This window comes from Amblyraja radiata, chromosome 29, assembly GCF_010909765.2.
Source record: "Amblyraja radiata isolate CabotCenter1 chromosome 29, sAmbRad1.1.pri, whole genome shotgun sequence".
In the NCBI taxonomy this organism is placed as follows: domain Eukaryota; kingdom Metazoa; phylum Chordata; class Chondrichthyes; order Rajiformes; family Rajidae; genus Amblyraja; species Amblyraja radiata.
Genome location: NC_045984.1, coordinates 11,485,330 through 11,507,665, shown reverse-complemented (window position 1 = coordinate 11,507,665; position 22,336 = coordinate 11,485,330). Strand labels below are relative to the sequence as shown.

The window sequence follows — 22,336 nt, the reverse complement described above, 5'->3', positions numbered from 1 at the left end:
TGCAGATTTTTCCTGTGATTGCGTGGGTTTCTTCAGGGCATTCCTGTTTCCTCCCAAATATAGATGTGTGCTTGTGTAGGTTAATTGTAAAATTACCCTTAATGTGTTGGGATTGTACTTACCTAAAATCGGAGAATTCAAAGTTCATACTCTTGGGCTGTAAGCTACCCTGTCTGTCTGTTGGGTTGAGAGATGGTCATGCTTCTGAATGGAAAGTTAAACAAATGTTGTCAAACTGGTTCAAAGTTTCTGGCTGTGGTTCAAATCTGATGTCATTTGGCAAATTAGTTTTTACAAAATAATTAACACACTTGACTTTGAGTCAGAGGATTGTGGGTTTGAGTCCCATTTAGCAGGAGTGTACTGCCTCAGTGAAGTCTAGCATTCTTCACACTGCAATTGTTGTACTTTTGTACTTATTTATTATTGAGCTTGTGCATAGTATGATTTTTACTGAATTGTATGCAGAATAGCAAACTTCACTGTAGGTGCATGTGAATGATCGGCTGTGTAGTCTGACTGTGGCCATTTGACAGCATCACCAGGCCAGGTCAACCCCTGCAACACCGACCCATAAAGTACCATTGAACCATTTTGTTGTAGACACTCGTGCTGTAGACTTAGAGTCATAGAGTAATACAGGGTGGAGACAGGCCTTTCGGCCCAAGTTGCCCACGTCCCAGCTACACTAGTCCCTCCTGCCTGCGTTTGGTAAATATCCCTTCAAACCTGTCCTATCCATGTTATCCATCTAACTGTTTCTTAAATGTTGGGATAGTCCCTGCCTCAACTACCTTCTCTGGCAGCTTGTTCCTTACATCCACCACCTTTTGTGTGAAAAAGTTACCCCTCAGATTCCTATTAAATCTTTTCCCTTTCACCTTGAACTCGCGTCCTCTGGTCCTTAAATGTCCTCGATTCACCTACTCTGGGTAAGAATTGGTCATCTAAACCAGCTATGAAATAAGCAGAGCAGAATAGCCCGGGTTCAATCTTCTTCTTTCCACCATGATATATCTCACTTTTTTTTTAATTAAATCAGAGAATCAGTGAAATTCCTCCCAATGTCCTTCTCAATGCCTTCTTTAAACCCAGAACTACCCCTCATCAAGCAAGTTAATTCAATCAAACACAGTAAGCAACAAACCAAAGATTACACATTTCCTACATTCAGCATTGAACACTTTGTGTTATGTTTAAATCAATTTGTTTAATCTCAATAGAAAAACAAGAAGCATTTATGTTATGATCGAGTCTCTTCCTTGCCTGATCACAATGCTTTCCTTCTCATGCATCCATAATACTTGCTCCAACTGGGCTTATTCACCCCAAAAAACACATGGACTGCAAAGAAGCTGTGGTTCAAATTTGAGATTTTTGAGAAATTTGAGAATTTGAAATTTGCAGCACATGTTCGGGCCCTATGGCCCACAATGTCCATACAGATCAAGATGCCAAGACCATAACTTATCTATCCTGCCATTCCCTGCCTATCCAAAAGTATTTTAAATACCAACAAGGTATCTATTCCAATAGAGATTTATGGCATGATGTCAAAAATCGCCTCATCTGAAAATTTGATGCATTATTTCCCGAGTTATTTATTAAAATTGTTCACAAATCTGAAATATTTTTTAAAGTTAACAAGCTGATGACGTCACAATGGCTCTGCTACTTGCGGCCCGCTGGGCACTGTTTTCCACTCGCTGCGATTTACGTCACCCCACCCCCCCCCCCCCCCGACTCACAGCCAACACACACTCGGCCGTACGCCCCGCCTCACCCGCAGCCCAGCCGCCCCCCCCCCCCCCCCCCCCCGGGCTCTGGATTGAAGCCGCTGAACACGCAGTCATTTGGTTGGGCTTCCGAGGGAGAACGTACAAACTCCATACAGACAGCTTCTGCGGTCATAATCAAACCCAGGTCTCTGGCGCAGTAAGGCAGCAACCCTACTGTTGTACCACTGAGTTACTCCGGCACATTGTTTCTATCTTTGGTATAAACCAGCATCTGCAGTTCCTTGTTTCTAAATTCTCCTTCATCATCAATCCAGTTTGTTAACATATTTCATCAAAATGTAATCCATTGTGATAAACAGGAATGCAACATTGAAGGGTAATACAACTAGACAACATGGGTAGACTGTAACATTTTCAATGCTGTACATGAGTGAGCTGAGACATAACATATGGTGATTTCACTATGCTTGAGAGGGAAAAGGGTGACTTGGGACTTATGATTCCCAATGCTCTTAATTATAATAGTTTGCTTTGTGTCATTTATGGGTCTGATGTAAATTAGCTGACAGTGATTCGTGCTCACGATTAGTCAATAACACCATCACGTGATTTTTTTTTAGGAACTCAAAGGTGGAATAGGTGAACTGGGACGTGTTTCTTTGACGAGCATGTCTTGGGTCCCTGTATGATATTCTTGAGCATAAAGCTTTCAACAATACACTGCAAGTCTTCGCAGCGACTTCTCTGTTGCTTTTACAGATATCTATCTCTGTATGAATACTGATTTCTCTAACTTCAAGTAAACCGTCCATCCCCTCTCTCTCCGTCCATCCCCCACCCTAGTCGTGGTAATAGTTTCACGGTCCCTCTGCTGAATTTCACTGTTTGTCTCATTCGTTATCACCTTCCCCCAAGGCCGACAATGGACCATTGTGGGCTCCACCTTTCCTTGATTATTGCTGCAGCCTTTAATTTGTCCTTTTGCATATCCTTCATTCATTTGTTCTATGTACTTTTTCATATCTCTTGTTTCCCCCTCCCCTGACTCAGTCTGAAGAAGGGTCTTGAACCAAAACGTCACCTATTCCTTTTCTCCAGAGATGCTGCCTAACCCGCTGATTTACTCCATCTTTTTGTGTCTACCTTCAGATAAGATAGCATTGGGTTAAAATAAAGCCAGCATCAAATAAGTTCCAGTGATTGCACAGTAAATTGGTTTTAATATCTACTGGGTTTTTTTTGGCAAGGCAATACACAGGCATATTGGCTGTGAAAAATGTTCTTTCAAAACAGGTCAAGTGGTGCTGCCCTTTGACAAAAGATTGCCTGAAGGATGAATCATTATTTATCTTGTACAGACCTTTAAACGCCATTTCATCATGTTTTTTTTGTAATGCCATGGAGAACCTTTTAATTTAACAACGCTAGGGTCTATCCACAGACTAGTTGTTCAGCTGAGTTTCAGAGGATCTGAGAAAGAATAAAAGCTCTTTGAAAGATGACACATCTGTGCTGCTGAGGAAAAGGGGATGAATTAAACCTGGAAAGGCCACTGGTGTGATAACATCCTGTGAACTTTGTGAGGCTGATAAACTTCAAGAGATTGAATATGTTGTAAATTTGGTAGCAGGCAAACTTTACATGGTCAGGGAGGGAAGCAATTCTCATTCATGGTTTCCTCATATTTCTAGCTTTGTGTATGTTTCTGTGCCTTTAATTCAGGATGTTTTGATTTTTTTTTTCTAATACAATTTGAGTGGCACAGTGGCGCTAACGCTAGAGTTGCTGCCTTACGGTGCCAGAGACCTGGGATCGATCCTGACTATGATTGCTGTCTGTAAGGAGTTTGCACGTTCTCCCTGTAACCCCGTAGGTTTTGTCCGGGTGCTCTGGCTGGTTAAAACACATGTCAAAAACGTGCACGTTTGTAGGTTAATTGGCTTCTGGAAACTGTTCCTAGTGTGTAGGACAGAATTGTGGTGATTGCTGGTCTGCGCGGACTCGGTGGGCCGAAGGGCCTGTTTCCACTCTGTATCTCTAAACTAAAACTAATCTCAATATCATTTAACAATTACAAGTCAACTACATTTGTGGGTTTGGAAACAAATTTGCTCAGAGCAGTTAAGGATGGCAGATTTTCTTCTGAGAAGGGCATTAGTGGAGACACAAGAAACTGCAGATGCTGGAATCTTGTGCAAAACACAAATTGCTGGAGGAACTCACTGTGTTCCTGCTTTGCTATTAGTAAAGTTTAGTTTAGTTTAGAGATGCAGCGCGGAAACACGCTCTTCGGCCCAATGAGTCCACCACGACCAGCGATCCTCGCACACTAACTCTATCTGACTCGTACTAGGGACAATTTAGATTTATACCAAGCCAATTACCCTACAAACCTGCACGTCTTTGGGGTGTAGGAGGAAACTGAAATCCTCAGAGAAAACCGAAAGGTTGAAGCGTGGAACATGTTGGTTTATGCTGCAGAGCAGTTGGAGAAAACCTTTCGGTTTTCTCCAACTGCTCTGCAACTTAAACCAACATGTTCCACGCTCATCCCCAGTTCGAAAGAAAAAACTTGAACTTGAATTCTGTTTCTGTACAGTGGTGTTTGTGCAGTCTTTGCACACTCCCCCCGTGGATGTGTGGGTTTCCTCTGGGTGCTCTGGTTTCCCCCCCCCCATCCCAAGGAGGTGCCAGTTTGCAAGTTAATTATCTGTGGTAAATTGCAGCTAATGTTTAAGGAATGTTTTAATTTGTGTCTCTGTGATGTCTTTTTTACCTGTTCTATTCCGATTATATGTTTTTATTCCGATTACTATGTAAGGTGTCCTTGAGATGTCTGAAAGGCGCCCATTAAATAAAATGTATTATTATTATTATTATTAATGTTCACAACTGTGGGATAATAGAACTAGTGTGAATGGGTGATCGATGGTTAGCATGGACTTGGGCTGAAGGGTCTGTTTCCATGCTGCATCTTTCAATTTCGGTTTGTGTTTCAACATAACCTCTTTGTGTTTGCGTTCTGTGTCTCCTTATGAAACTCCACATGCCTCCACATGCTTCAGATTTTCATTTTTTTTACCCATTGGTTCAGCCTGGGAATATTTTATCTCAAGTTGAAATGTTGTTTAGCTGAAACATGAACTCTGCTCCTCACTCTGAGACCTTGTCTGACCTCTTGAGAACTTCCAGCGTTTCTGTTTCTATTTCCAGCAATTGTAATCTATTTTTTTTTTGCTCAATTGTTATCTTTGGCAAAACTCAGACAATTTCAGTTGTGGAAAAAAAAACTTCGGACAAGCTTTTGATTTCTGTCAACTGTTGTCCAAGACCCTTCATCACAGACCCCAAAAGGTAACTCTGTTTCTCTTCCCTCAGATGCTGCCTGACCTTGTTGAGTTTTTCCAGTATTTTCTGTTTTGATGATAATAAGAAATATCCAGTCTGAAGAAGGGTCTCAGCACGAGACGTCACTCATTTCATCCATCCATAGATGCTGCCTATCCAGCTGATTTACTCCAGCAACCTTGGTGTAAACCAGCATTACAGTTCCTTCCTACACATAAGAAATATTCACGTATTCAAAGTCAGCTTTTGCCTCCTTATTTTTATCATTCCAGATTCCAGCTCCCCCTCCTCACCCCTAGTCGCATCTGTCCACAAACAAATGTGATTTGCACCAGTAATTTAGTGTAATAAAGCTATCAGTGCAACGTGGAACTCCATTCCAAGTACTTCCTTTTGATGTTACGAATCAAACTTGACAGCATTATCTTCATAGTATGCTTCATGCATTATATTCACAGCCTAAAAGCCTCATTCCTAAAGGGACGATTTTCGAGGATGTTGCCAGGACTTGAGGGCCTGAGCAACAGAGCGAGGTTGGGCAGGGCTACGACTTCATTCCTTGGAGCGCAAGAGAAAGAGGGATGGTCTTATAGAGGTATATGAGCAAGAGGGGAATAGATGGGATGAACAGAGCTGCCAAGTAGTACGGATATTCCGTATTTTGTACGGAAATGCGATAAGAATACGGATGTACGATTTTGCGTTGTTAAATCTGGATCTGGATGATTATTTATGTAAGCTTTGATCTGTTCAAAAACCGCTCCAGGTTTAAACAGAGCACTGTCAGTTTAACGCATGGGAATTTAAACAAAGAGCTGTCGGCTACAGCGCTACGGGTTCTAAATATAGCTCTACCGGCTGGAGCGCTATGGCCGCAGCGCTATGGGTCACAGACTGTTTGGGAAAATTCTCGTATAACAATGAGTCTTTGGAATTCTCTTTCTCAGTGGAAGTTGAGCCTTTGCTTATTTTTCAGGCTGTGATAGAATTCTGGATAAGCCTGGTGGTGAAAGGTTACCAGTGGGATCGCAGTTACATTGAGATTAGCCTTGATTTTACAGAACAGTGGGTGGGCTCAAGTGGAAGAGAGGGAGAGGTGGAGAGAGGGAGAGGATGGAGAGGGGAGAAGGAGAGAGGGCGAGGAAGAGGGATGGAGAGGGAGGGAGGGAATACGAGAGGGAGGGAGAAAAAAAGGAAGGAAGAGAGAGGAAGGGTGGGAGGGAAAGGGGGAGGGAGGGAGAAGGGGAGGGAGAGAGGGAGGGTGGGAGGGAGAAAGAGGAAGGAGGGAGAGGGGGGCGAGGGAGGGAGAGGGGGGCTTCCAAAATAGCTTCTACATCATCATCGTGTGCTAAAAGCAGGAAGCAGCCGTTCAAACAGCAGTGTACAAAGAGATGGCAATGAATGCATAACTTAGAAGAAGACGTCAATTGGTAGCAAAGTTATGCATTCTTGTACTCTTACATGGGTATGACTGCACATTAACAAAAAAAAAATTCCAGCATAATAGCACCGCGTAAAAATACTGATTTCCTCAGCAAAATACTGATTTTCTGTTACTAGAATACTCTGAAATGCTCTGACAAAAATAGGCAGCTCTAGGGTGAATGCAGTCTTTTATACTTGGGCAGGGGAATCAAGAACCAGTGGACATGGGTTTAAGGTGAGAGGGGAAATATTTAGTAGGAGCCCAAGGGTAAACCTTTTCACCCAGACGGTGGTGGTATATGGAATGTGCTGCCAGAGGAGGTAACTGAGGGAGGTATTATAACAACATTTGGAAGATATTTGGACACGTACATGACAGGAAAGGTTTAGGAGGGATATGGGCCAAACGCTACAGGTGGGACTAGTGTAGATGGGGCATCTTGGTTGGCACGTGCAAGTTGGGTAGAAGGGCCTGTTTCCGTTCTCTGTGAAAGTACATGCTTGCCGTTATAAGGCTGTAATTTGAAAGAGAGCTTTGGATGGCTGCGTTTATTCTGACTGTAAGATTAGAGGCTGAGGGGGGTGATCTTATAGGAACTTTTAAAATCTGACATAGACGGTATAACCAGGGTATTCCCTCAGGGACGACGAGTCTAGAACTAGAGATTCTAGTCGGGTTCAGTCGGGTAAGAGAGGAGAAATTTAAGGAGATGTGAGGGGCACGTTTTTCCACAAAGGGTGGATATCTAGAATGAGCTGGAGCAAAGTGCGAGAGGAGGTGCCTTAGGCAGATACAGTTGCAATATTTTAAGTGGCATTTACAGGTACCTGGACAGGGAAGGTGTAGAATGAAACTGGCTAATGCAAGCAAATGGGATTAGTCAAGATCGACGTCAGGGTTGAGCTGGGTCGAGGAGGCCTGTTTCTGCACTGTATTGTTCAATGATAAAACACTTAATCAATGTCCAAAAAGAAACATGTGGGTGGTGGAAGTGAATTTTCAGTTATTATTGGTAAGCATCAAAATTCAAGCCTCACTGGCCGTTCTTTCAACATGCCCTTTATCTCTCTGCGTTTTGTGCACCACTGTCCTGATACAGTGGCCTTTGGTCTACATTGTCTCTTGTTTCTGCTACCAAAAGGCAGCCCTCAAGTATCAGCAGTTGAGGAGTGAGCTCCTCAAGTATCAGCAAAGTTTCAGTGAACTGCGCTGATCATGTTTTCGTCAGATGTGTTACAAAATAAATCGTTTTGGTAATTCAAAACCTCCAGCGAGTTTCTGCTCAAGCGTATTGCCTTGTAAACCTCGTCTCGTCATAAATAAGAGAATGAGCAAAATGATTTGTACCAGTAATTCAGTGCTATAAAGCTGTCAATGGAAATCGGAACTCCACTGGTTGTCGTTGTACACTTTGACGTCCCTAATCCAGATTGACAGCGTTATTGTAGCATTGCACTTAATGTTCTCCCCACTCTGAAAAATACCTGAAATGTCCTCTGATGGCATGAAAGATGCCAGCAAGATTGGCAGTTTAAATTGTTGCAGCACTTGTTTTTACTACACAAGTTGTTGGCACTATTTATAATACGCGGCCTTCTTAGTGGGTAAATAATTACCTAAGTATTATGACTCACAAAAGTCCTGGCTGTTTTTGAAAATTGTTGCTCTGACTTGTGTGATCAAATTCGTGAAGGCGGCGCATGGAATTTAGTGAATGGCGTAACATCGAATTGTGTTCATCAGATCAACTAATGACAATGTTAGGAGGCTGTTGAATGGCTTTGAGTCCTGTCAGCGGCTGTCCAATTCATTGGGCAGCACGGTGGCGCAGCAGTGGAGTTGCTGCTTTACGACACCAGAGACCCTGGTTCGACCCTGACCAAGGGTGTTGTCTGTATGGAGTTTGTATGTTCTCCCTGTGACTATACCCTCACATTGTAAAGATGTGCAGGTTTGTAGGTTAATTGGGTTCTGTTCAATCGCCCCTAGCATGCAAGATAGAACTAGTGTATGAGTAATCGTGGTCAGTGCGGACTCGGTGGGCCGAAGGGCTTGTTTCCATGCTGTATCTCTAAAACGAAACTAAAACTGAACTTCAACAAAGTTCCAGATGTTGGAATTGGAAACAAAAATCAGCGATGCTAGAGAAACTCAGCAAGTCGAGCAGCATCTGTGAAGGGGAAGTTGAGTTAATGGATCAGGTCAGGATTCCTTCACTGGACTTGGACCTGGTTCCTTCTTGGTGGGAGTCAGGCACACATTTTTGCTTTGCTGTAATGTTATGGAGGTGGGTTTCCATCAATGTTAATTATAGTGAGGTCAATTTGGACTCTTGAGTGACCGACAGGCAACCGAGAGGTGGACACAAAGTGCTGGAGTAACTCAGTGGATAAGGCAGCATCTCTGGAGAACATGGATAGGCGACATTTCAGATCGGGACCTTTATTCAGACTGGAAAGGGGGCTCGACCCAAAACGTCACCTACCCATATTCTCCGGAGATACTGCCTGACCCGCTGAGTTACTCCAGCGTTTTGTGTTTGTCACAACGTATAAACCAGCTTCTGCAGTTCCTTTTTATTACATTTTATAACAAAGAGGTGGACAAGATTCTAAGGGTCTGACTGAAGTTTCACAGGAGAGTTTGGGATGTCAAATGAATGCCCGCATGCAACTCAGCGTCGGGGTTCTGACTGGCTGCGATGCATGCGAGAGCTCTTGGGTAGGGTCTTACTATTTTAAGATGAAATAATGTTGAATCAGCAGTGGCTGCAGTATTTATGAGTGGCCAGGAAGAACACACCTACCCCCACATCTGAAATCTATCTAATTCACCAATTGATGGTTGATCCCTACACATACAGTGCACCATGCCAATCACTCAAAATCTCATCCTAGCAAATTGTGTCCTGGCCATGCCATTAAAAATGCACGCTGCACGGGGGAACGACTGTTTCAGACTGTGCCACAGCTACAGACTGTTTTTGTTTCAAACTCTGCTGAACTAGGGAGAGTACACCTTCTACAGGAAGAAAGATACAAAATGCTGGAGTAACTCAGCGGGTCAGGGAGCATCTCTGGAGAAAATGCCTGGCACATGCAGAAGGTGTAGACAGGAACTGTAGATGCTAGTTTAAGCCAAAGATAGACACCAAAAGCTGGAGTAACTCAGTGGGACAGACAGCATCTCTGGAGAAAAGGAATAGGTGATGTTTCGGGTTGAGACCCTTCTTCAGACTCACTTCAGACTCAGAAGGTCTGAAAAAGGGTCTCAACCCAAAATGTCACCTATTTCATTTCTCCAGAGATGCTGTCTGACCCGCTGAGCTTTTTGTGTCTATCTTTCATGTATAAGGCATACTGTTCTGATCATTATGAGCAATGGGACATAAATGCCGTTAACTGCGTTCTTGGGCTATTAATTCCAAAACCTGCCCCTTGTTACTTTTCGGGAACCATGAATGTCGTCAATGTTGATCACTACCCCTGTTGTTCTGCATTTAGCTTTCTGCTTTTCACAAATCGAATTCCATTTGGCTGAAGTCTTATATATCTTAGATGGAATATTTTCCTCGCCTGTAATTCCAGATGCATTGAATTTTCATCAAGGAATTGGAGAGAAATATTTGGCCTTGAATTTGTTTGCCCACAGCTATCCAAGAGGAATACACAAAGGTTGTCTTTGCAATGAATGAACCATCAAACATAAGAAGAAAGAATGGACCAGTTAGAAATCTTACTTGATTTTTTAAAAAACATCTTGAAGTGCACATATATAATAGAAGATTCACTGAATCTAAATACTGGAAATTCCTACCTAATACCTAGACCATCTTGGTCAGCATGGACGAGTCGGGCCGAAGGGACTGTTTCATGGTGTTTGAGTCTTGAGCATCTGTTGTTACATTACTTCCCTAATATATTTAGATATACAAGGTATACCTAGTTACTTGAACGGGAATCAGTCCTCAATATCTGAATTATTTGACGGCAGACTCCCATCTCGTCCTTTCAGTGTGTGGGCTGTAGTCAGAATGCATTTACACCCCAGTTTCAGACTGCACACATGTCATACAGGTGCTGAAACATTTGATGATAATGCTTCCATGACAACTGAGATGAGGAAAATCCGTGTTTATTTATGAATATTAGAACATAAAAAAGCACAGTACGGAACAGGCCATTTGGCCCACAATGCTTGTGCCGAATGGGATGCCAAGTTAAACTAATCTCGTCTGCCTACACATGATCCATGTCCCTACCTCCCTGCATATCGATGTGCCTATATAAAAGCCTCTTAAATGCCACTATCGTATCTGCCTCCACCAGCATTCCCGGAAGTGTGTTTCACCCACGCACCACTCTTTGTATATAAAAAATAAACTTGCCTCGCTCATCTCCTTTAAACTTTGCCCCTCTCACCTTAAACCTTAAATTCTTTGACATTTCTACCTTGGGAAACAGATTCCTATGTGTGCCTCTCATAATTTGATAGACTTCTCTCAGGTCTCCCCTCAACCTCTGGTGAACCAGAGAAAACAATCTGTTTGTCCAACCTCTCCTTCTCACTAATATCCCTTAATCCAGGTGGTATTTTGGTAAATTGACATCCATATAATTAGTTCCAGAAAAGCAAAATGATGTTGACATTTACACAGCCATTCTGATGGCTTAACCTGAATATCAACCCCTCACTTTCAGACGAATGTTACATTTACGGCAAAAGCTTTACATGGAACAGCAGAGCACAGGAACGAACCCTTTGGCACACAATGTTTGTGCAAACCATGATGTCAAATTAAATTAATCCTATCTACTTACACACAGTCTATATCCCTGTGTCCCCTATGTGTGTTATGTGTCTGTCTAAATGTCACTTAAACATCGCTATCATATCGGTTCCACCAATTCCCCGGGCAACTCATTGCAGACACCCACCACCCTCTGTGTAAAAAAAAATCTATGTAAATCACCTTTAAAACGTTCCTCCTCTCACCTTAAACCTATGCCCTCTAGTGTTTGACATCTTCTTCCTGGGGTGAAGGATTCTGACTATCTACCTTCTTTATGCCTCTGATAATTTTATATAAACTGCCAGGTCACCCCTCAGCCCCAATGTTCCAGAGAAGACAATTTGTCCAATTCTCCTTGTAGCTAAAATTCACTAATCTAGGCAACATTTTGCAGTAGTAGCAGCAGCACAAAGTTAGTGCTTGCAAATGTGGAGTTTGAACAAAAATCCCAAAGTTTCGGTGAGTAATTCAAGCCTCTTTCTCCGGCTCCACTTCCTGCAGCTTTTGCGAACAGTCTCATTTAGTTTAGTTTAGAGATACAGCGCGAAACAGGCCCTTCAGCCCACCGAGTCCGTGCTGGCCAGCGACCCCCCATATAATAACACTATCCTCCACACACTAGGGCAATTTATACAAAGCCAATCAACCTACAAACCTGTACGTCTTTGGAGTGTGGGAGGAAACCAAAGAACCTCGGAGAAAACCTACGCGGTCACGGGGAGAACGTACAAACTCCGTACAGACAGCACACGTAGTCCGGATCGAAACCGTGTCTCGTGCATTGAAAGCGCTGCAAGGCAGGAACTCTACTGCTGCCCCACGGGACATGTTGAATTGACTTAAGCTCAATACATAATGCACCTGCTCTATCTATTCCAATTAATTCAGGTTATTTATTGCCCGATGTAAATTGAGCTGCAGGTTGTTAGAAGCAACTAGTATCTTCCCAATCTCAGCCTGACCCGCTGAGTTACTCCAGCACTTTGTGTCTGTCTTCCATATGTTACAGCACTAATTACAGACCTCCAGTCCGGAAAACATTCCACCACCACAACCCTTTGCCTCCCATCACCAGGCCAATTTTGGATCCAGTTTCCCCACTGCAGATTTTTAAAACTAAATTAACTAAAAGTGTGATTTGTGACTGAACGCAAGCGTTTAACCCCGATCCATACTTGGAGGTCACAACAGCTTTTAAATTAAAAGGCGCAATAAAAATGGCATGAGAGACTGTTAATTCCACTTCATTAAGCACGGCAGGCCTGCAGCGACATTGTAGTTTACCATAAGCTGCAGAAACGTGGTCTGTCCTATCCCTCACTCTATCATGAACTCTTTTCCCTTGAAGAATGTAGAACAGAGTGTCAGGCACAGTGCCGGAGAATCTCAAAATCGGGGTTTGCAACTGGTGAAACTATTTTATCAACTTCTTCCATGTTAGACAACCAAAGCAGCATTTCACTAACAAAAGCCAAGAAACCAACTGATCAGAAGGGATGTTTAAGAAAGAACTGCAGATGCTGGAAAATCGAAGGTAGAAAAAAGTGCTGGAGAAACTCAGCGGGTGAGGCAGCATCTATGGAGCGAAGGAAATAGGCAACGTTTCGGGCCGAAACCCTTATCAGAAAGGATGTGTAAGAAGGAACTACAGATGCTGGTTTACACCGAAGATAGCCACTAAATGATGGATTGACTCTGGTGATGTTCCGGGTCAAGACCCTTCTTCAGACTGAGTGTCAGGGTAGAGGGAAACTGGAGGTATGGATGGGTACAAAGAGAATGTAAGGTGTGAAAACGACAGATGATGATCAAAGAAATGTAGAATGGTTCATTGTTGGCTGAGGGGAAGGTGACAACGAGGCATACAAACAGTAAAATTAATCAGGAGGACAGTGAAACTAGTCAGAGGATTAAACTGTATTCAATGATTGGCGACGATGGAATGAGTAAACTGCTGATGACAAGACAGGTCCATCACCCACTTTGGCAGAACTGGGCATGCGTGTGTAAAATTCATGGCCGAGGGATTTACCATAGCCTTTAGGCAGCAAAGCCAAGCTGATTATCCATCTCCGCATCCTCCTGAGACTACCTCACAAAAGAAACAGTGGCACAGCTGGTAGAGCTGCTGCCTCACAGCGCCAGAAACTCACGTTTGTTCCTGACCTCGGGTACTCTCTGTGATGTTTGCACGTTTTCCCCGTCACTGCGCCCGTTTCCTCTGGCCGCTCCGGTTCCCTCTCACTTCCCAAAGAACGCACAGGTTTGTAGGTGAATTTGCCTCTGCAAATTGCCCCTAATGTGCAAGGAGTGGATGAGAATGTGGAATAACATAAAATTAGTACGGAAGGGGTGATTTGATGGACAACGTGGACTTGATGGGCTGAAGGGCCTACTTCCATGCTGTATCTCCAAAACTAAACCAAGGGTGGCGCACAGCCAATTAGATTTGCTCCACGCGAGACAATATTCCAACATGAGTGCTGAAGACTTGTTCTACAGAACCTACTGAACCTCTGGCTAGGTTACCATAACGACAGAGTCTTCTTCCTGATTAAATTGCCCATGCATGTTGTCTCAAAATTATGTGGAACAACTCCCTATCTAGCCAATTACCACTCTATGCAGACTGCTGGATGATGGAAGGAATTGCTTTCACAAGCTCCTAAGTTCAAGGAACAGAATAAGGCTGTTCGGCCCATCATGTCTACTCCGCTATTCAATCATGGCTGATCTATCTTTCCCTCTCAACCCCTTTCTCCTGCATTCGCCCCATAACCCCTGACAACATTATTAGTCAATAACCTGTCAATCTCCACTTTAAAAATATAAATTGACTTGGCCTCCAATTGCCTTGGCCTCCATCAATTGACAATGATTCGCCACCCTCTGACTAAAGAAATTACTTCTCATCTCGGCTCCTTTCTAAAGATACGTCCTTTTACTCTGAGGCTAAGGCCGCTGGTCCTAGACTCTCCAACTAGTGGAAACTTCCTCTCCACATTCACTCTCTCCAGGCCTTTCAGTAAAACAGAGTACCACGCGCTCATCATTTTGGGTTCTGGCACGTTGTATCAACCTCAGGTTTCAACACAGCCTTGGCCCAAACATGGAAAACAAGCTGAACTTGAGAGGTGAATGCTACTGACGTCATGGCAACACATGACAGAGAATGGCTTCAATGGAGCCCTTGTGGTAGTGAAGTTAATTCCATCATGGAGAAACTCTCCACTGAACAGATTCATACCAAACACAAAAGAAGTTTGTTGTCGTTGAAGGCCAACTCTCCCAAACTGAGAATGTTTGCCGTTCATTGACGGTGTTTGGTTCCATACGAAAGTCCTCAAATGATGTGTGAGCCAGAGAGCAATCAAGCTACGGTGATAATTGGCAAATAACGTTCATGCCAAATGTGCCAGGAAATGACTATTGCAAAAAAGAGGATAACCGCCAACAACTAGCCAAGAGATGGCAAATAGCAAAGCGATTGTCAAATCCCATTGACAATGCATTGATATTTAGAGGCCTGCATTGTCAAAATGGGCAGACACATGAAAACTGTCACTGCAACAGCAAGTCAGATAAAGGTAGCCTTTGCAAATTGATATTGGGATATTATTGCCACATATACAGAAATACAGTGATATTGTCATGGAGCTGTACAACACAAAACCTGGTCCTGTGGCCCACTATGCCTGTGCCAACCAAGTTGGCAATATTGGGCTAGTCCCCTTTGCCTGCATTTGGCCCATAGCCCTCTAAACCCTTCCTATCCATATAACTGTCAAAAAGTCAGTTAAAAGTCATAATTGCATCCACTTCTCTAGTTTCCTGTGGCATTTCATTCCAGATATTGGCTACACCCCCTCCCCACCCTCCCCCAGTGAAAAAAGTTGCCCAGAGGTCCATCTTAAATCTTTCCCCTCTCACCTTAAAGCCTATGCCCTCCTCTAGCCCATCATGATCTTGAACACCTTAATGGGTCATCCCTTTCTATGCTACAGAGGAAAATGTCCTAGTCGATCCAATCTCCCTATAACATCCTGGTTTATCACTTCTGCACCTTTTCCAACGTAACAACATCCTTCCTGTACCTGATGATATCCTTCCTATAACTCTGTTTTGATTACTATCTATGAGATCAAACCATGCAAGGTTAACCCGCCTAGTGGCAGTGAATCGCTATGTGGTGTGCTGGGAAAGCACAAGGTATCATCTTTAGTTTAGGTTAGTTTAGAGATACAACGCGGAAACAGGCCCTTCGGCCCACTGAGACCGCACTGACAAGCGATCCCTGCACATTAACACTACCTTCCACACACTCGGGACCATTTTACATTGATACAAAGCCAATTAACCTACGAACCTGTGCGTTTTTGGAGTGTGGGAGGAAACCGAAGATCTCGGACAAAACCCATACAGGTCACGGGAAGAATGTACAAATTCCGTACAGACAAGCATCCGTAGTCAGGATGGAACCCGGTCCTCTGGCGCTGTAAGGCAGTAGCTCTACCACTACACCACCGTGCCGCTATCTGCCTTCATTTTAGAGGATACTTATTCCCTTGGAACCTGTCTTAACATTTACTTTCCCGGGTATAAAAATAATGTTAAAGCAGGCAGCTTTAAAATAAAGGCTTCATGTCAGCCTTCCTGAAATGAGAAATTCAGTTGTGCAATGCTCTGTTGCTTACCACAAATGAGCTGAGCATTGAAAGGTGGAATTCTTTTCTGATGTGAGGGATGACATTGATCAAGGGAATACATATGGCATTGTGAGTGAGAGGAATGATTTCTTGCTCCTTGGAGGATCCTGTCACTCTATAAAACCGAACGCCTTGTCATCCTGCTGCCAGCTGTGTATCTCATGCGATAAGCGCATCTGCAACTTCCTTTAAGTAAGAAACAGAAAAAGACTTAACACTCCTTCCATGACCTTGGGATAAGCTAAAGTACTTTACAACCAAACTAGTACTTCTGAAGATAGACACAAAAAGCTGGAGTAACTGAAGAGAAGGAATCTCTCAGCATCTCTGGAGAGAAGGAATGGGTGACGTTTCGGGTCGAGACCCTTCTTCAGACTTCCGAAGTGTCGCTGCCATTGTAAAAATGTTTGCTGCAGAGCCAAGGAGGATGGAAACAGGACCGACTTGCCCGTGCTGACAAAGATGTCCCATGCTAGTCCCATTTGCTTGCATTTGGCCGATAACCCACCAAATCTTTCCTAGCCATGTACCTGTCCAAATGTTTTTTTAAATGCGGTTATAGTACCTGGCTCAACTACCTCCTCTGGCAGCTCGTTCCAAATATCCACCAGCCTGTGTAGAAAAAGTTGCCCCTTAGGTGCCTAATGGTTTCCTAACAGGTCCTTGCTGTAAGGACTTAAGCAATTTCCCCCCAAAAGCTCTTTTCTCTTCATTAAATATTTTATGTCCATCCATTGGTTACTGGAAAATGCAATAACAGTATTAAAACTAAGGAAAAGACTTATAAAGAAAAGGCAGTAAGCTGGAGGCTTGGGGGTGTTTTAGAATTCATCAAGGTATAACCAAAAAGTGATAAAAGGAAATTGAGTAATAGAGTGAACTAGGAAGAACCATAAAAATTTAGAACAATCCACAGTGTCTGTGCCGAAAATGATGCCAAGATAAACTAACAAGCGGTGGCACAGTGGTAGAGTTGCTGCCTTTACAGCACTTTCAGCGCCGGAGACCCGGGTTCGATCTCGACTATGGGGGCTGCCTGTACGTTCTCCCCATGACCATGTGGGTTTTTTCCGACATCTTAGTTTTCCTCCCACACTCCAAAGACGTACATGTTTGTAGGATAATCGGCTTTGTATAAATGTAAATTGTCCCTAGTGTGTGTAGGATAGTGTTAGTATGCAAGGATCGCTGGTTGGCGCAGACATGGTGGGCCGAAGGGCCTGTTTCCGCACTACATCTCCAAACTAAACCAAATTTCATCTGCCTGCCCGTGATCCTGAACCCTCCATTCCCTGGATTGGAGAATATATATTGTGAAACATGGAGAAAAACTCAGGAATTAAATAATTCATGTCTGTCTCCAAGGAAAAAAGACTCTAAACTCTCCCAGATGTCGTGGACCCCAGAGAAGAGGAGGTAAAACAAGTTCTGAAAGAGGTTAATGAGCCTGAAAACTAGTAAATAATATAATAGAGCTGAGTCGTCATTATTTTATTTGTGAGAAATTACGCTTAATTAATCTATTGGAACTCTTTGACGAGGAAGTTTCAAAATAAAGAGCAGACTATTTAGAACATGACTATACATGACAAGAGAAATGTCTTCACTTAAAAGAACCATGAGAACCATTATCGCAGTCGCTGCCTCAAAAAGGCTGGCAGTATCATCAAAGACCCACACCATCCTAGCCACACACTCATCTCCCTGCTACCTTCAGGTAGAAGGTACAGGAGCCTGAAGACTGCAACAACCAGGTTCAGGAATAGCTACTTCCCCACAGCCATCAGGCTATTAAACCTGGCTCGGACAAAACTCTGATTATTAATAACCCTTTATCTGTTATTTGCACTTTATCAGTTTATTTATTCATGTTTGTATATATTTATATTATGGTATATGGACACACTGATCTGTTTTGTAGTAAATGCCTACTATGTTCTGTGTGCTGAAGCAAAGCAAGAATTGCATTGTCCTATCAGGGACACATGACAATAAACTCACTTGAACTTGAACTTGAATCTTTGGAATTACGTCAGATGCCTTTAGAAGCCACATTGTTAATTGCATTCAAAACTGAGGCTGAGATATTTTAGATATTAGAGGAATCAAGATGATGTTGAATGCTGGTGCAGATCGAAGAATCAAGTGGCCTCATTCTGCCGCTTTTTTCTTATTTCTCATGAGAAGGTTCTCGGTACTTTAACGTAAAATGTTTACAAACGTGAACAAAACATCTCCAACAAAGCAGCACTCCCTCTGTGGTAAGGTGTAAAATCAGTCTGGATATTTGTGCTCTGCTCTAGGTTGAGATTTTAACCCACATCTGCAGCACAGGGCCCATGTCCTCAGCTGCAGCGGGATTGTGATCAAAGAGCGACTGCGAGTTCATTAAATCATGTGATCAAACCATCGCCGATGGCTTCCTCCTGCAGTAGCATATCAACAAGGATAAGGGACCCCCATTCGGTACACTGCAATGTACGCAACCCATGAGTTGCAGTTAGCTGTCTGCATTGAAACACCTCCCATTTTACACCAGGTGAGAAATCTATTTACCATGAAGAAGATCATGGAAGCTAGAGCATTTGTCAGAGCCCTATATATGGCCACGCTTTGCATACATTGTCTATGGTAGGCAAAATAAAGAATTTCCCACATTTCCACAGGAGATCAAGGGTGTTAATTTGTCATGCACTCCGGATATAAACAGGAACAGCTAAATTCTTATTTGCTTCAATCAGTAAACTCATGGATCATATGTTCCTGTTGTTATTTAGATATACCTCCCCTTTAACACAGTGGGATAAACCAAACAGTGTGCAAATATGTAAAATATCTTGAGAAATATATCTGTTTTTACATCTACATGACAACATTCATTTTTCTATCCTGTTGTACAGTTAAAAATATTCCTCCCCAAACATCGGGTGACTAAATAAATGGGTTAATGGTACAGAGGATGGCGGGCATAAAAGATGAATTAAATGCAGGATAGAGGAGTAATTTGCCATTAAATGGAAATCACGCAACTATTACTTGATTGACAATAATTTCTGTTACATGGCACGTGCTTAAAGAAATCTAATTATTAACTGGGTTGTAACAATCACTGCATTGTATACTGGTACACAGCTGGATCATTCCCTTTGGGATCTGACAATTTTAGATGGTTTCATTCCTCTATTTTTTTGTAAAACATCCTCCAGTTTTGTAAATAACTGTTTAGAGTCTTTAATCTAATAAGTCGTAGAGCACCAAATGAATCTACTGCCTGGATGGCATCAAAAGGCTATCGACCAGCACAGGACTATCTGACCTCATTTCCATCAACACAGGGCTGTTTCACTCTGAGGAATTTAAATTGTACATCGGTTGCCTTAAGCAATGCTCCCAATCTTTCCAAATTTCCTAAGTATGCAGACTCATAACTTGATTAATTATTACCAGGCCAGATGGCTCCACATTCACTGCTGGCTCCGCCGAGGCGATTCCCTGCCGTCCAAAGCTAATTCCACAAATAATGAGACCAATGGTGACATTCTCCCAAATAACATTTCCAGGCGTGGGTCTATTCTTAACTACAGTTTATAGAAGTGATAGCGAAGAAGATGATGATTTTTGCACCCATCAATAAAACCCTATGTGCCAGGGTCTATCAAGATCAATATTAACTCCCGAGTTTGCTTACTTTGTCTCGATAGTTTGTATCTCATGCTTGTCCAAGAGCGTAATGCTTACAACCCAGTGGTATGAACATTGATAGACACAAAATGCTGGAGTAACTCAGTGGGTCAGGCAGCATCTGATATTTTTGAGCTGCTGCCTGAACTGCTGAGTTACTCCAGCATTTTTTATCTATCTTCGGTATAAATCCACATCTCCAGTTCTCAGATTTACAATACATGTGTATTCAAAATGACTGCACCCCAACCTCACATGCATCAATGCTTTCATGTACCCTTTTGTGATATAATGAGGCACAGGGCACAAAACGTCCTGAGCTTGGCTATTACATCCGCGGTAATGTTCTCTGGTGCCAATTTCGGTGAAAGATGGTCATCTAGAAAGATGAATTCTGCTTCTCTCCCCATTGATGCAGCACGGCCTGGTGTGTATTTCGAGCATCTGCAGTTTTAAATTTCCAAAATTGGTGTACTTTGAACCAAAGTTATCTTCTATGTTTGAAGCCCATTGTAGCACACAATTTCATTGTTCACATTTACACAATTCTGTGATTTTGTATGAATATGCAGTTGCTACCTTTTGCAATTGTAAAATTGTTTTTTCCCCCCTCATAGATTCACAAACAACTCTCCATAAGTGTGAGCTCAATCCCTATGGATTAATAATATTCCTTTCCTTTCCCAATATCTTTGGTGAAATCAGCCCCTGTTTCTATATTTCGACTTCCTGCACACATAGTGTCACCAAGTGACCAACCCATCTTTTAAAAGTAAGGGAGCGAAAACAAAATCAGGCGAAGGATGTATAGGAAGTGCTTAGAGAGCCACAGACCAATTGCAAACAAATTGAGCATGTTTAAAATGGAAGGGAGAGAAAGCAAAAACGGGTGAAGAATAGATAGGAAGGGATTAGAGAGCCACGGGCCGATTACAGACAAACGGAATGTGCCCAGTATGCCCACTTGTTCAGGTCGGAAAGGTGGGCTAAAGGGCCTGTTTCTAGGATGTACATATTTATGACTGTGTCTGGCTTTATGGAAGTCTAGGAAAAATCTAAACAAATTTATTGAAGAGTTGACTGCCAACAGGAACAAATAACACAAATAGTAACAAGGGCATGTATACCCTTTTTGATTATAGAAAATAACTTTTTTTTCTGGGCACTGAGTAAAAAGTCTTTAAATAATAATATTACAGTCCACTGCTGACATTCAGCTGAGCCTCTGTTCTTTTCCCATTCATAATGTCTCTAAGTGGACTTCCGCTTTGACAAAAAACAGCTACAAATAATCTTGAAAAAATACTGAACATTTTGCTGGCATCGAACATGTCCAGTTAAATGATGATTGCACTTGAGTAGATTATCTAAACCCAACACCCAATCAGAAAATTAATCTGTCCATAATATAAAACAGAAAATGCTGGAAACTCACAGAATGTTAGGCAGCATCTGCGGAAAGAGAAACAGAGTGAATGTTTCAAATTAGAAACCTTATGCCAGGAATAAAGTCTTCAACCCAATATGTTAGCTCTGCTTCTCTTTCCATAGATGCGGTGTTGTGGCCTGATGAGAGTTTCCAGCATTTTCAAATTTTATTTCAGATTTCAAACATCTGCAGATGCTGTTTGAATTTCAGTTAACTTGTCCTGATGGCGACATAATCCACCAACCACTGGGAAATAAAGAAAAACATCACGAACAAGCAGATTGCTTGCCGATGCAGCATTTATTGGTCATGGGGTGCCTGCCATGTGTCAAATATCTACTGTAATCATCAAAATACCAACAGTGACTGCACTTTCTAAAGTAACGACAAATTAATAAAGAAAGTTTGAGGGACTTGTATTGCAAATTGTTCCTTTCTAAGATAGCAAACGAAAAAGAAATATGCATCCGTTTGTTTGCAGTGCTGGCCTAATTTAAAAGTCTGCTGACACTTGCAGCCTAGGTTCATAGATAAAGACTGACCATGTGTGAGGATTGTTGACAGCTCGGGGACCATACCCCCCCCGCATGAGTCAATATCAAAAGAGGATTTTTTTTTTTAACCACTACGGAAGCTGAAATTAAACAATATTAATTATATATCTTATTCCATGTTAAAGTTATTTTATTGCTCATATCAAAATAACATTTTGAATTAAACAATGGTCTGCAACTTTAGGAGTATATTTAGTCCACAAGTTTTATAATTTTGCTTTGTTTTGCATCGCATTCTTTAAGAACCAGGCATCATTTCCTCTCCCGGTGGCTCAGCACTTCAACTCCCCCTCCCATTCCCAATCCGACCTCTCTGTCCTTGGTCTCCTCCATTGCCAGAGTGAGCAACACTGGAAATTGGAGGAACAGCACCTCATATTTCGCTTGGGGAGTCTGCATCCTGCGGACATGAACATCGAATTCTCCCAATTTTGTTAGCCCTTGCTGTCTCCTCCCCTTCCTCAGCCCTCGGGCTGTCTCCTCCCATCCCCCAGCCCTCGGGCTCCTCCCCCTCCTTTTTCCTTCCTTCTCCCCGCCACCCCCTATCACTCTGAAGAAGGGTTTCGGCCCGAAACGTTACCTATTTCCTTCGCTCCTTAGATGCTGCTGCACCCGCTGAGTTTCTCCAGCATTTTTGTGTACCTATCATTTCCACCCTATT

The 22,336-nt window shown here is 42.7% G+C and overlaps 1 long non-coding RNA gene across 1 annotated transcript; it reads right to left on the bottom strand.

The window, feature by feature from the left end:
• Positions 1–66: 66 nt before the first annotated feature.
• LOC116989305 lies at positions 67–18,818 on the bottom strand. The gene is made up of 3 exons (XR_004416212.1): positions 18,807–18,818; positions 7,719–7,722; positions 67–117 (listed from the first exon to the last, which is right to left on the bottom strand). It is a non-coding gene; the product is annotated as an uncharacterized LOC116989305 (long non-coding RNA).
• Between the last annotated feature and the right edge of the window lie 3,518 nt (positions 18,819–22,336).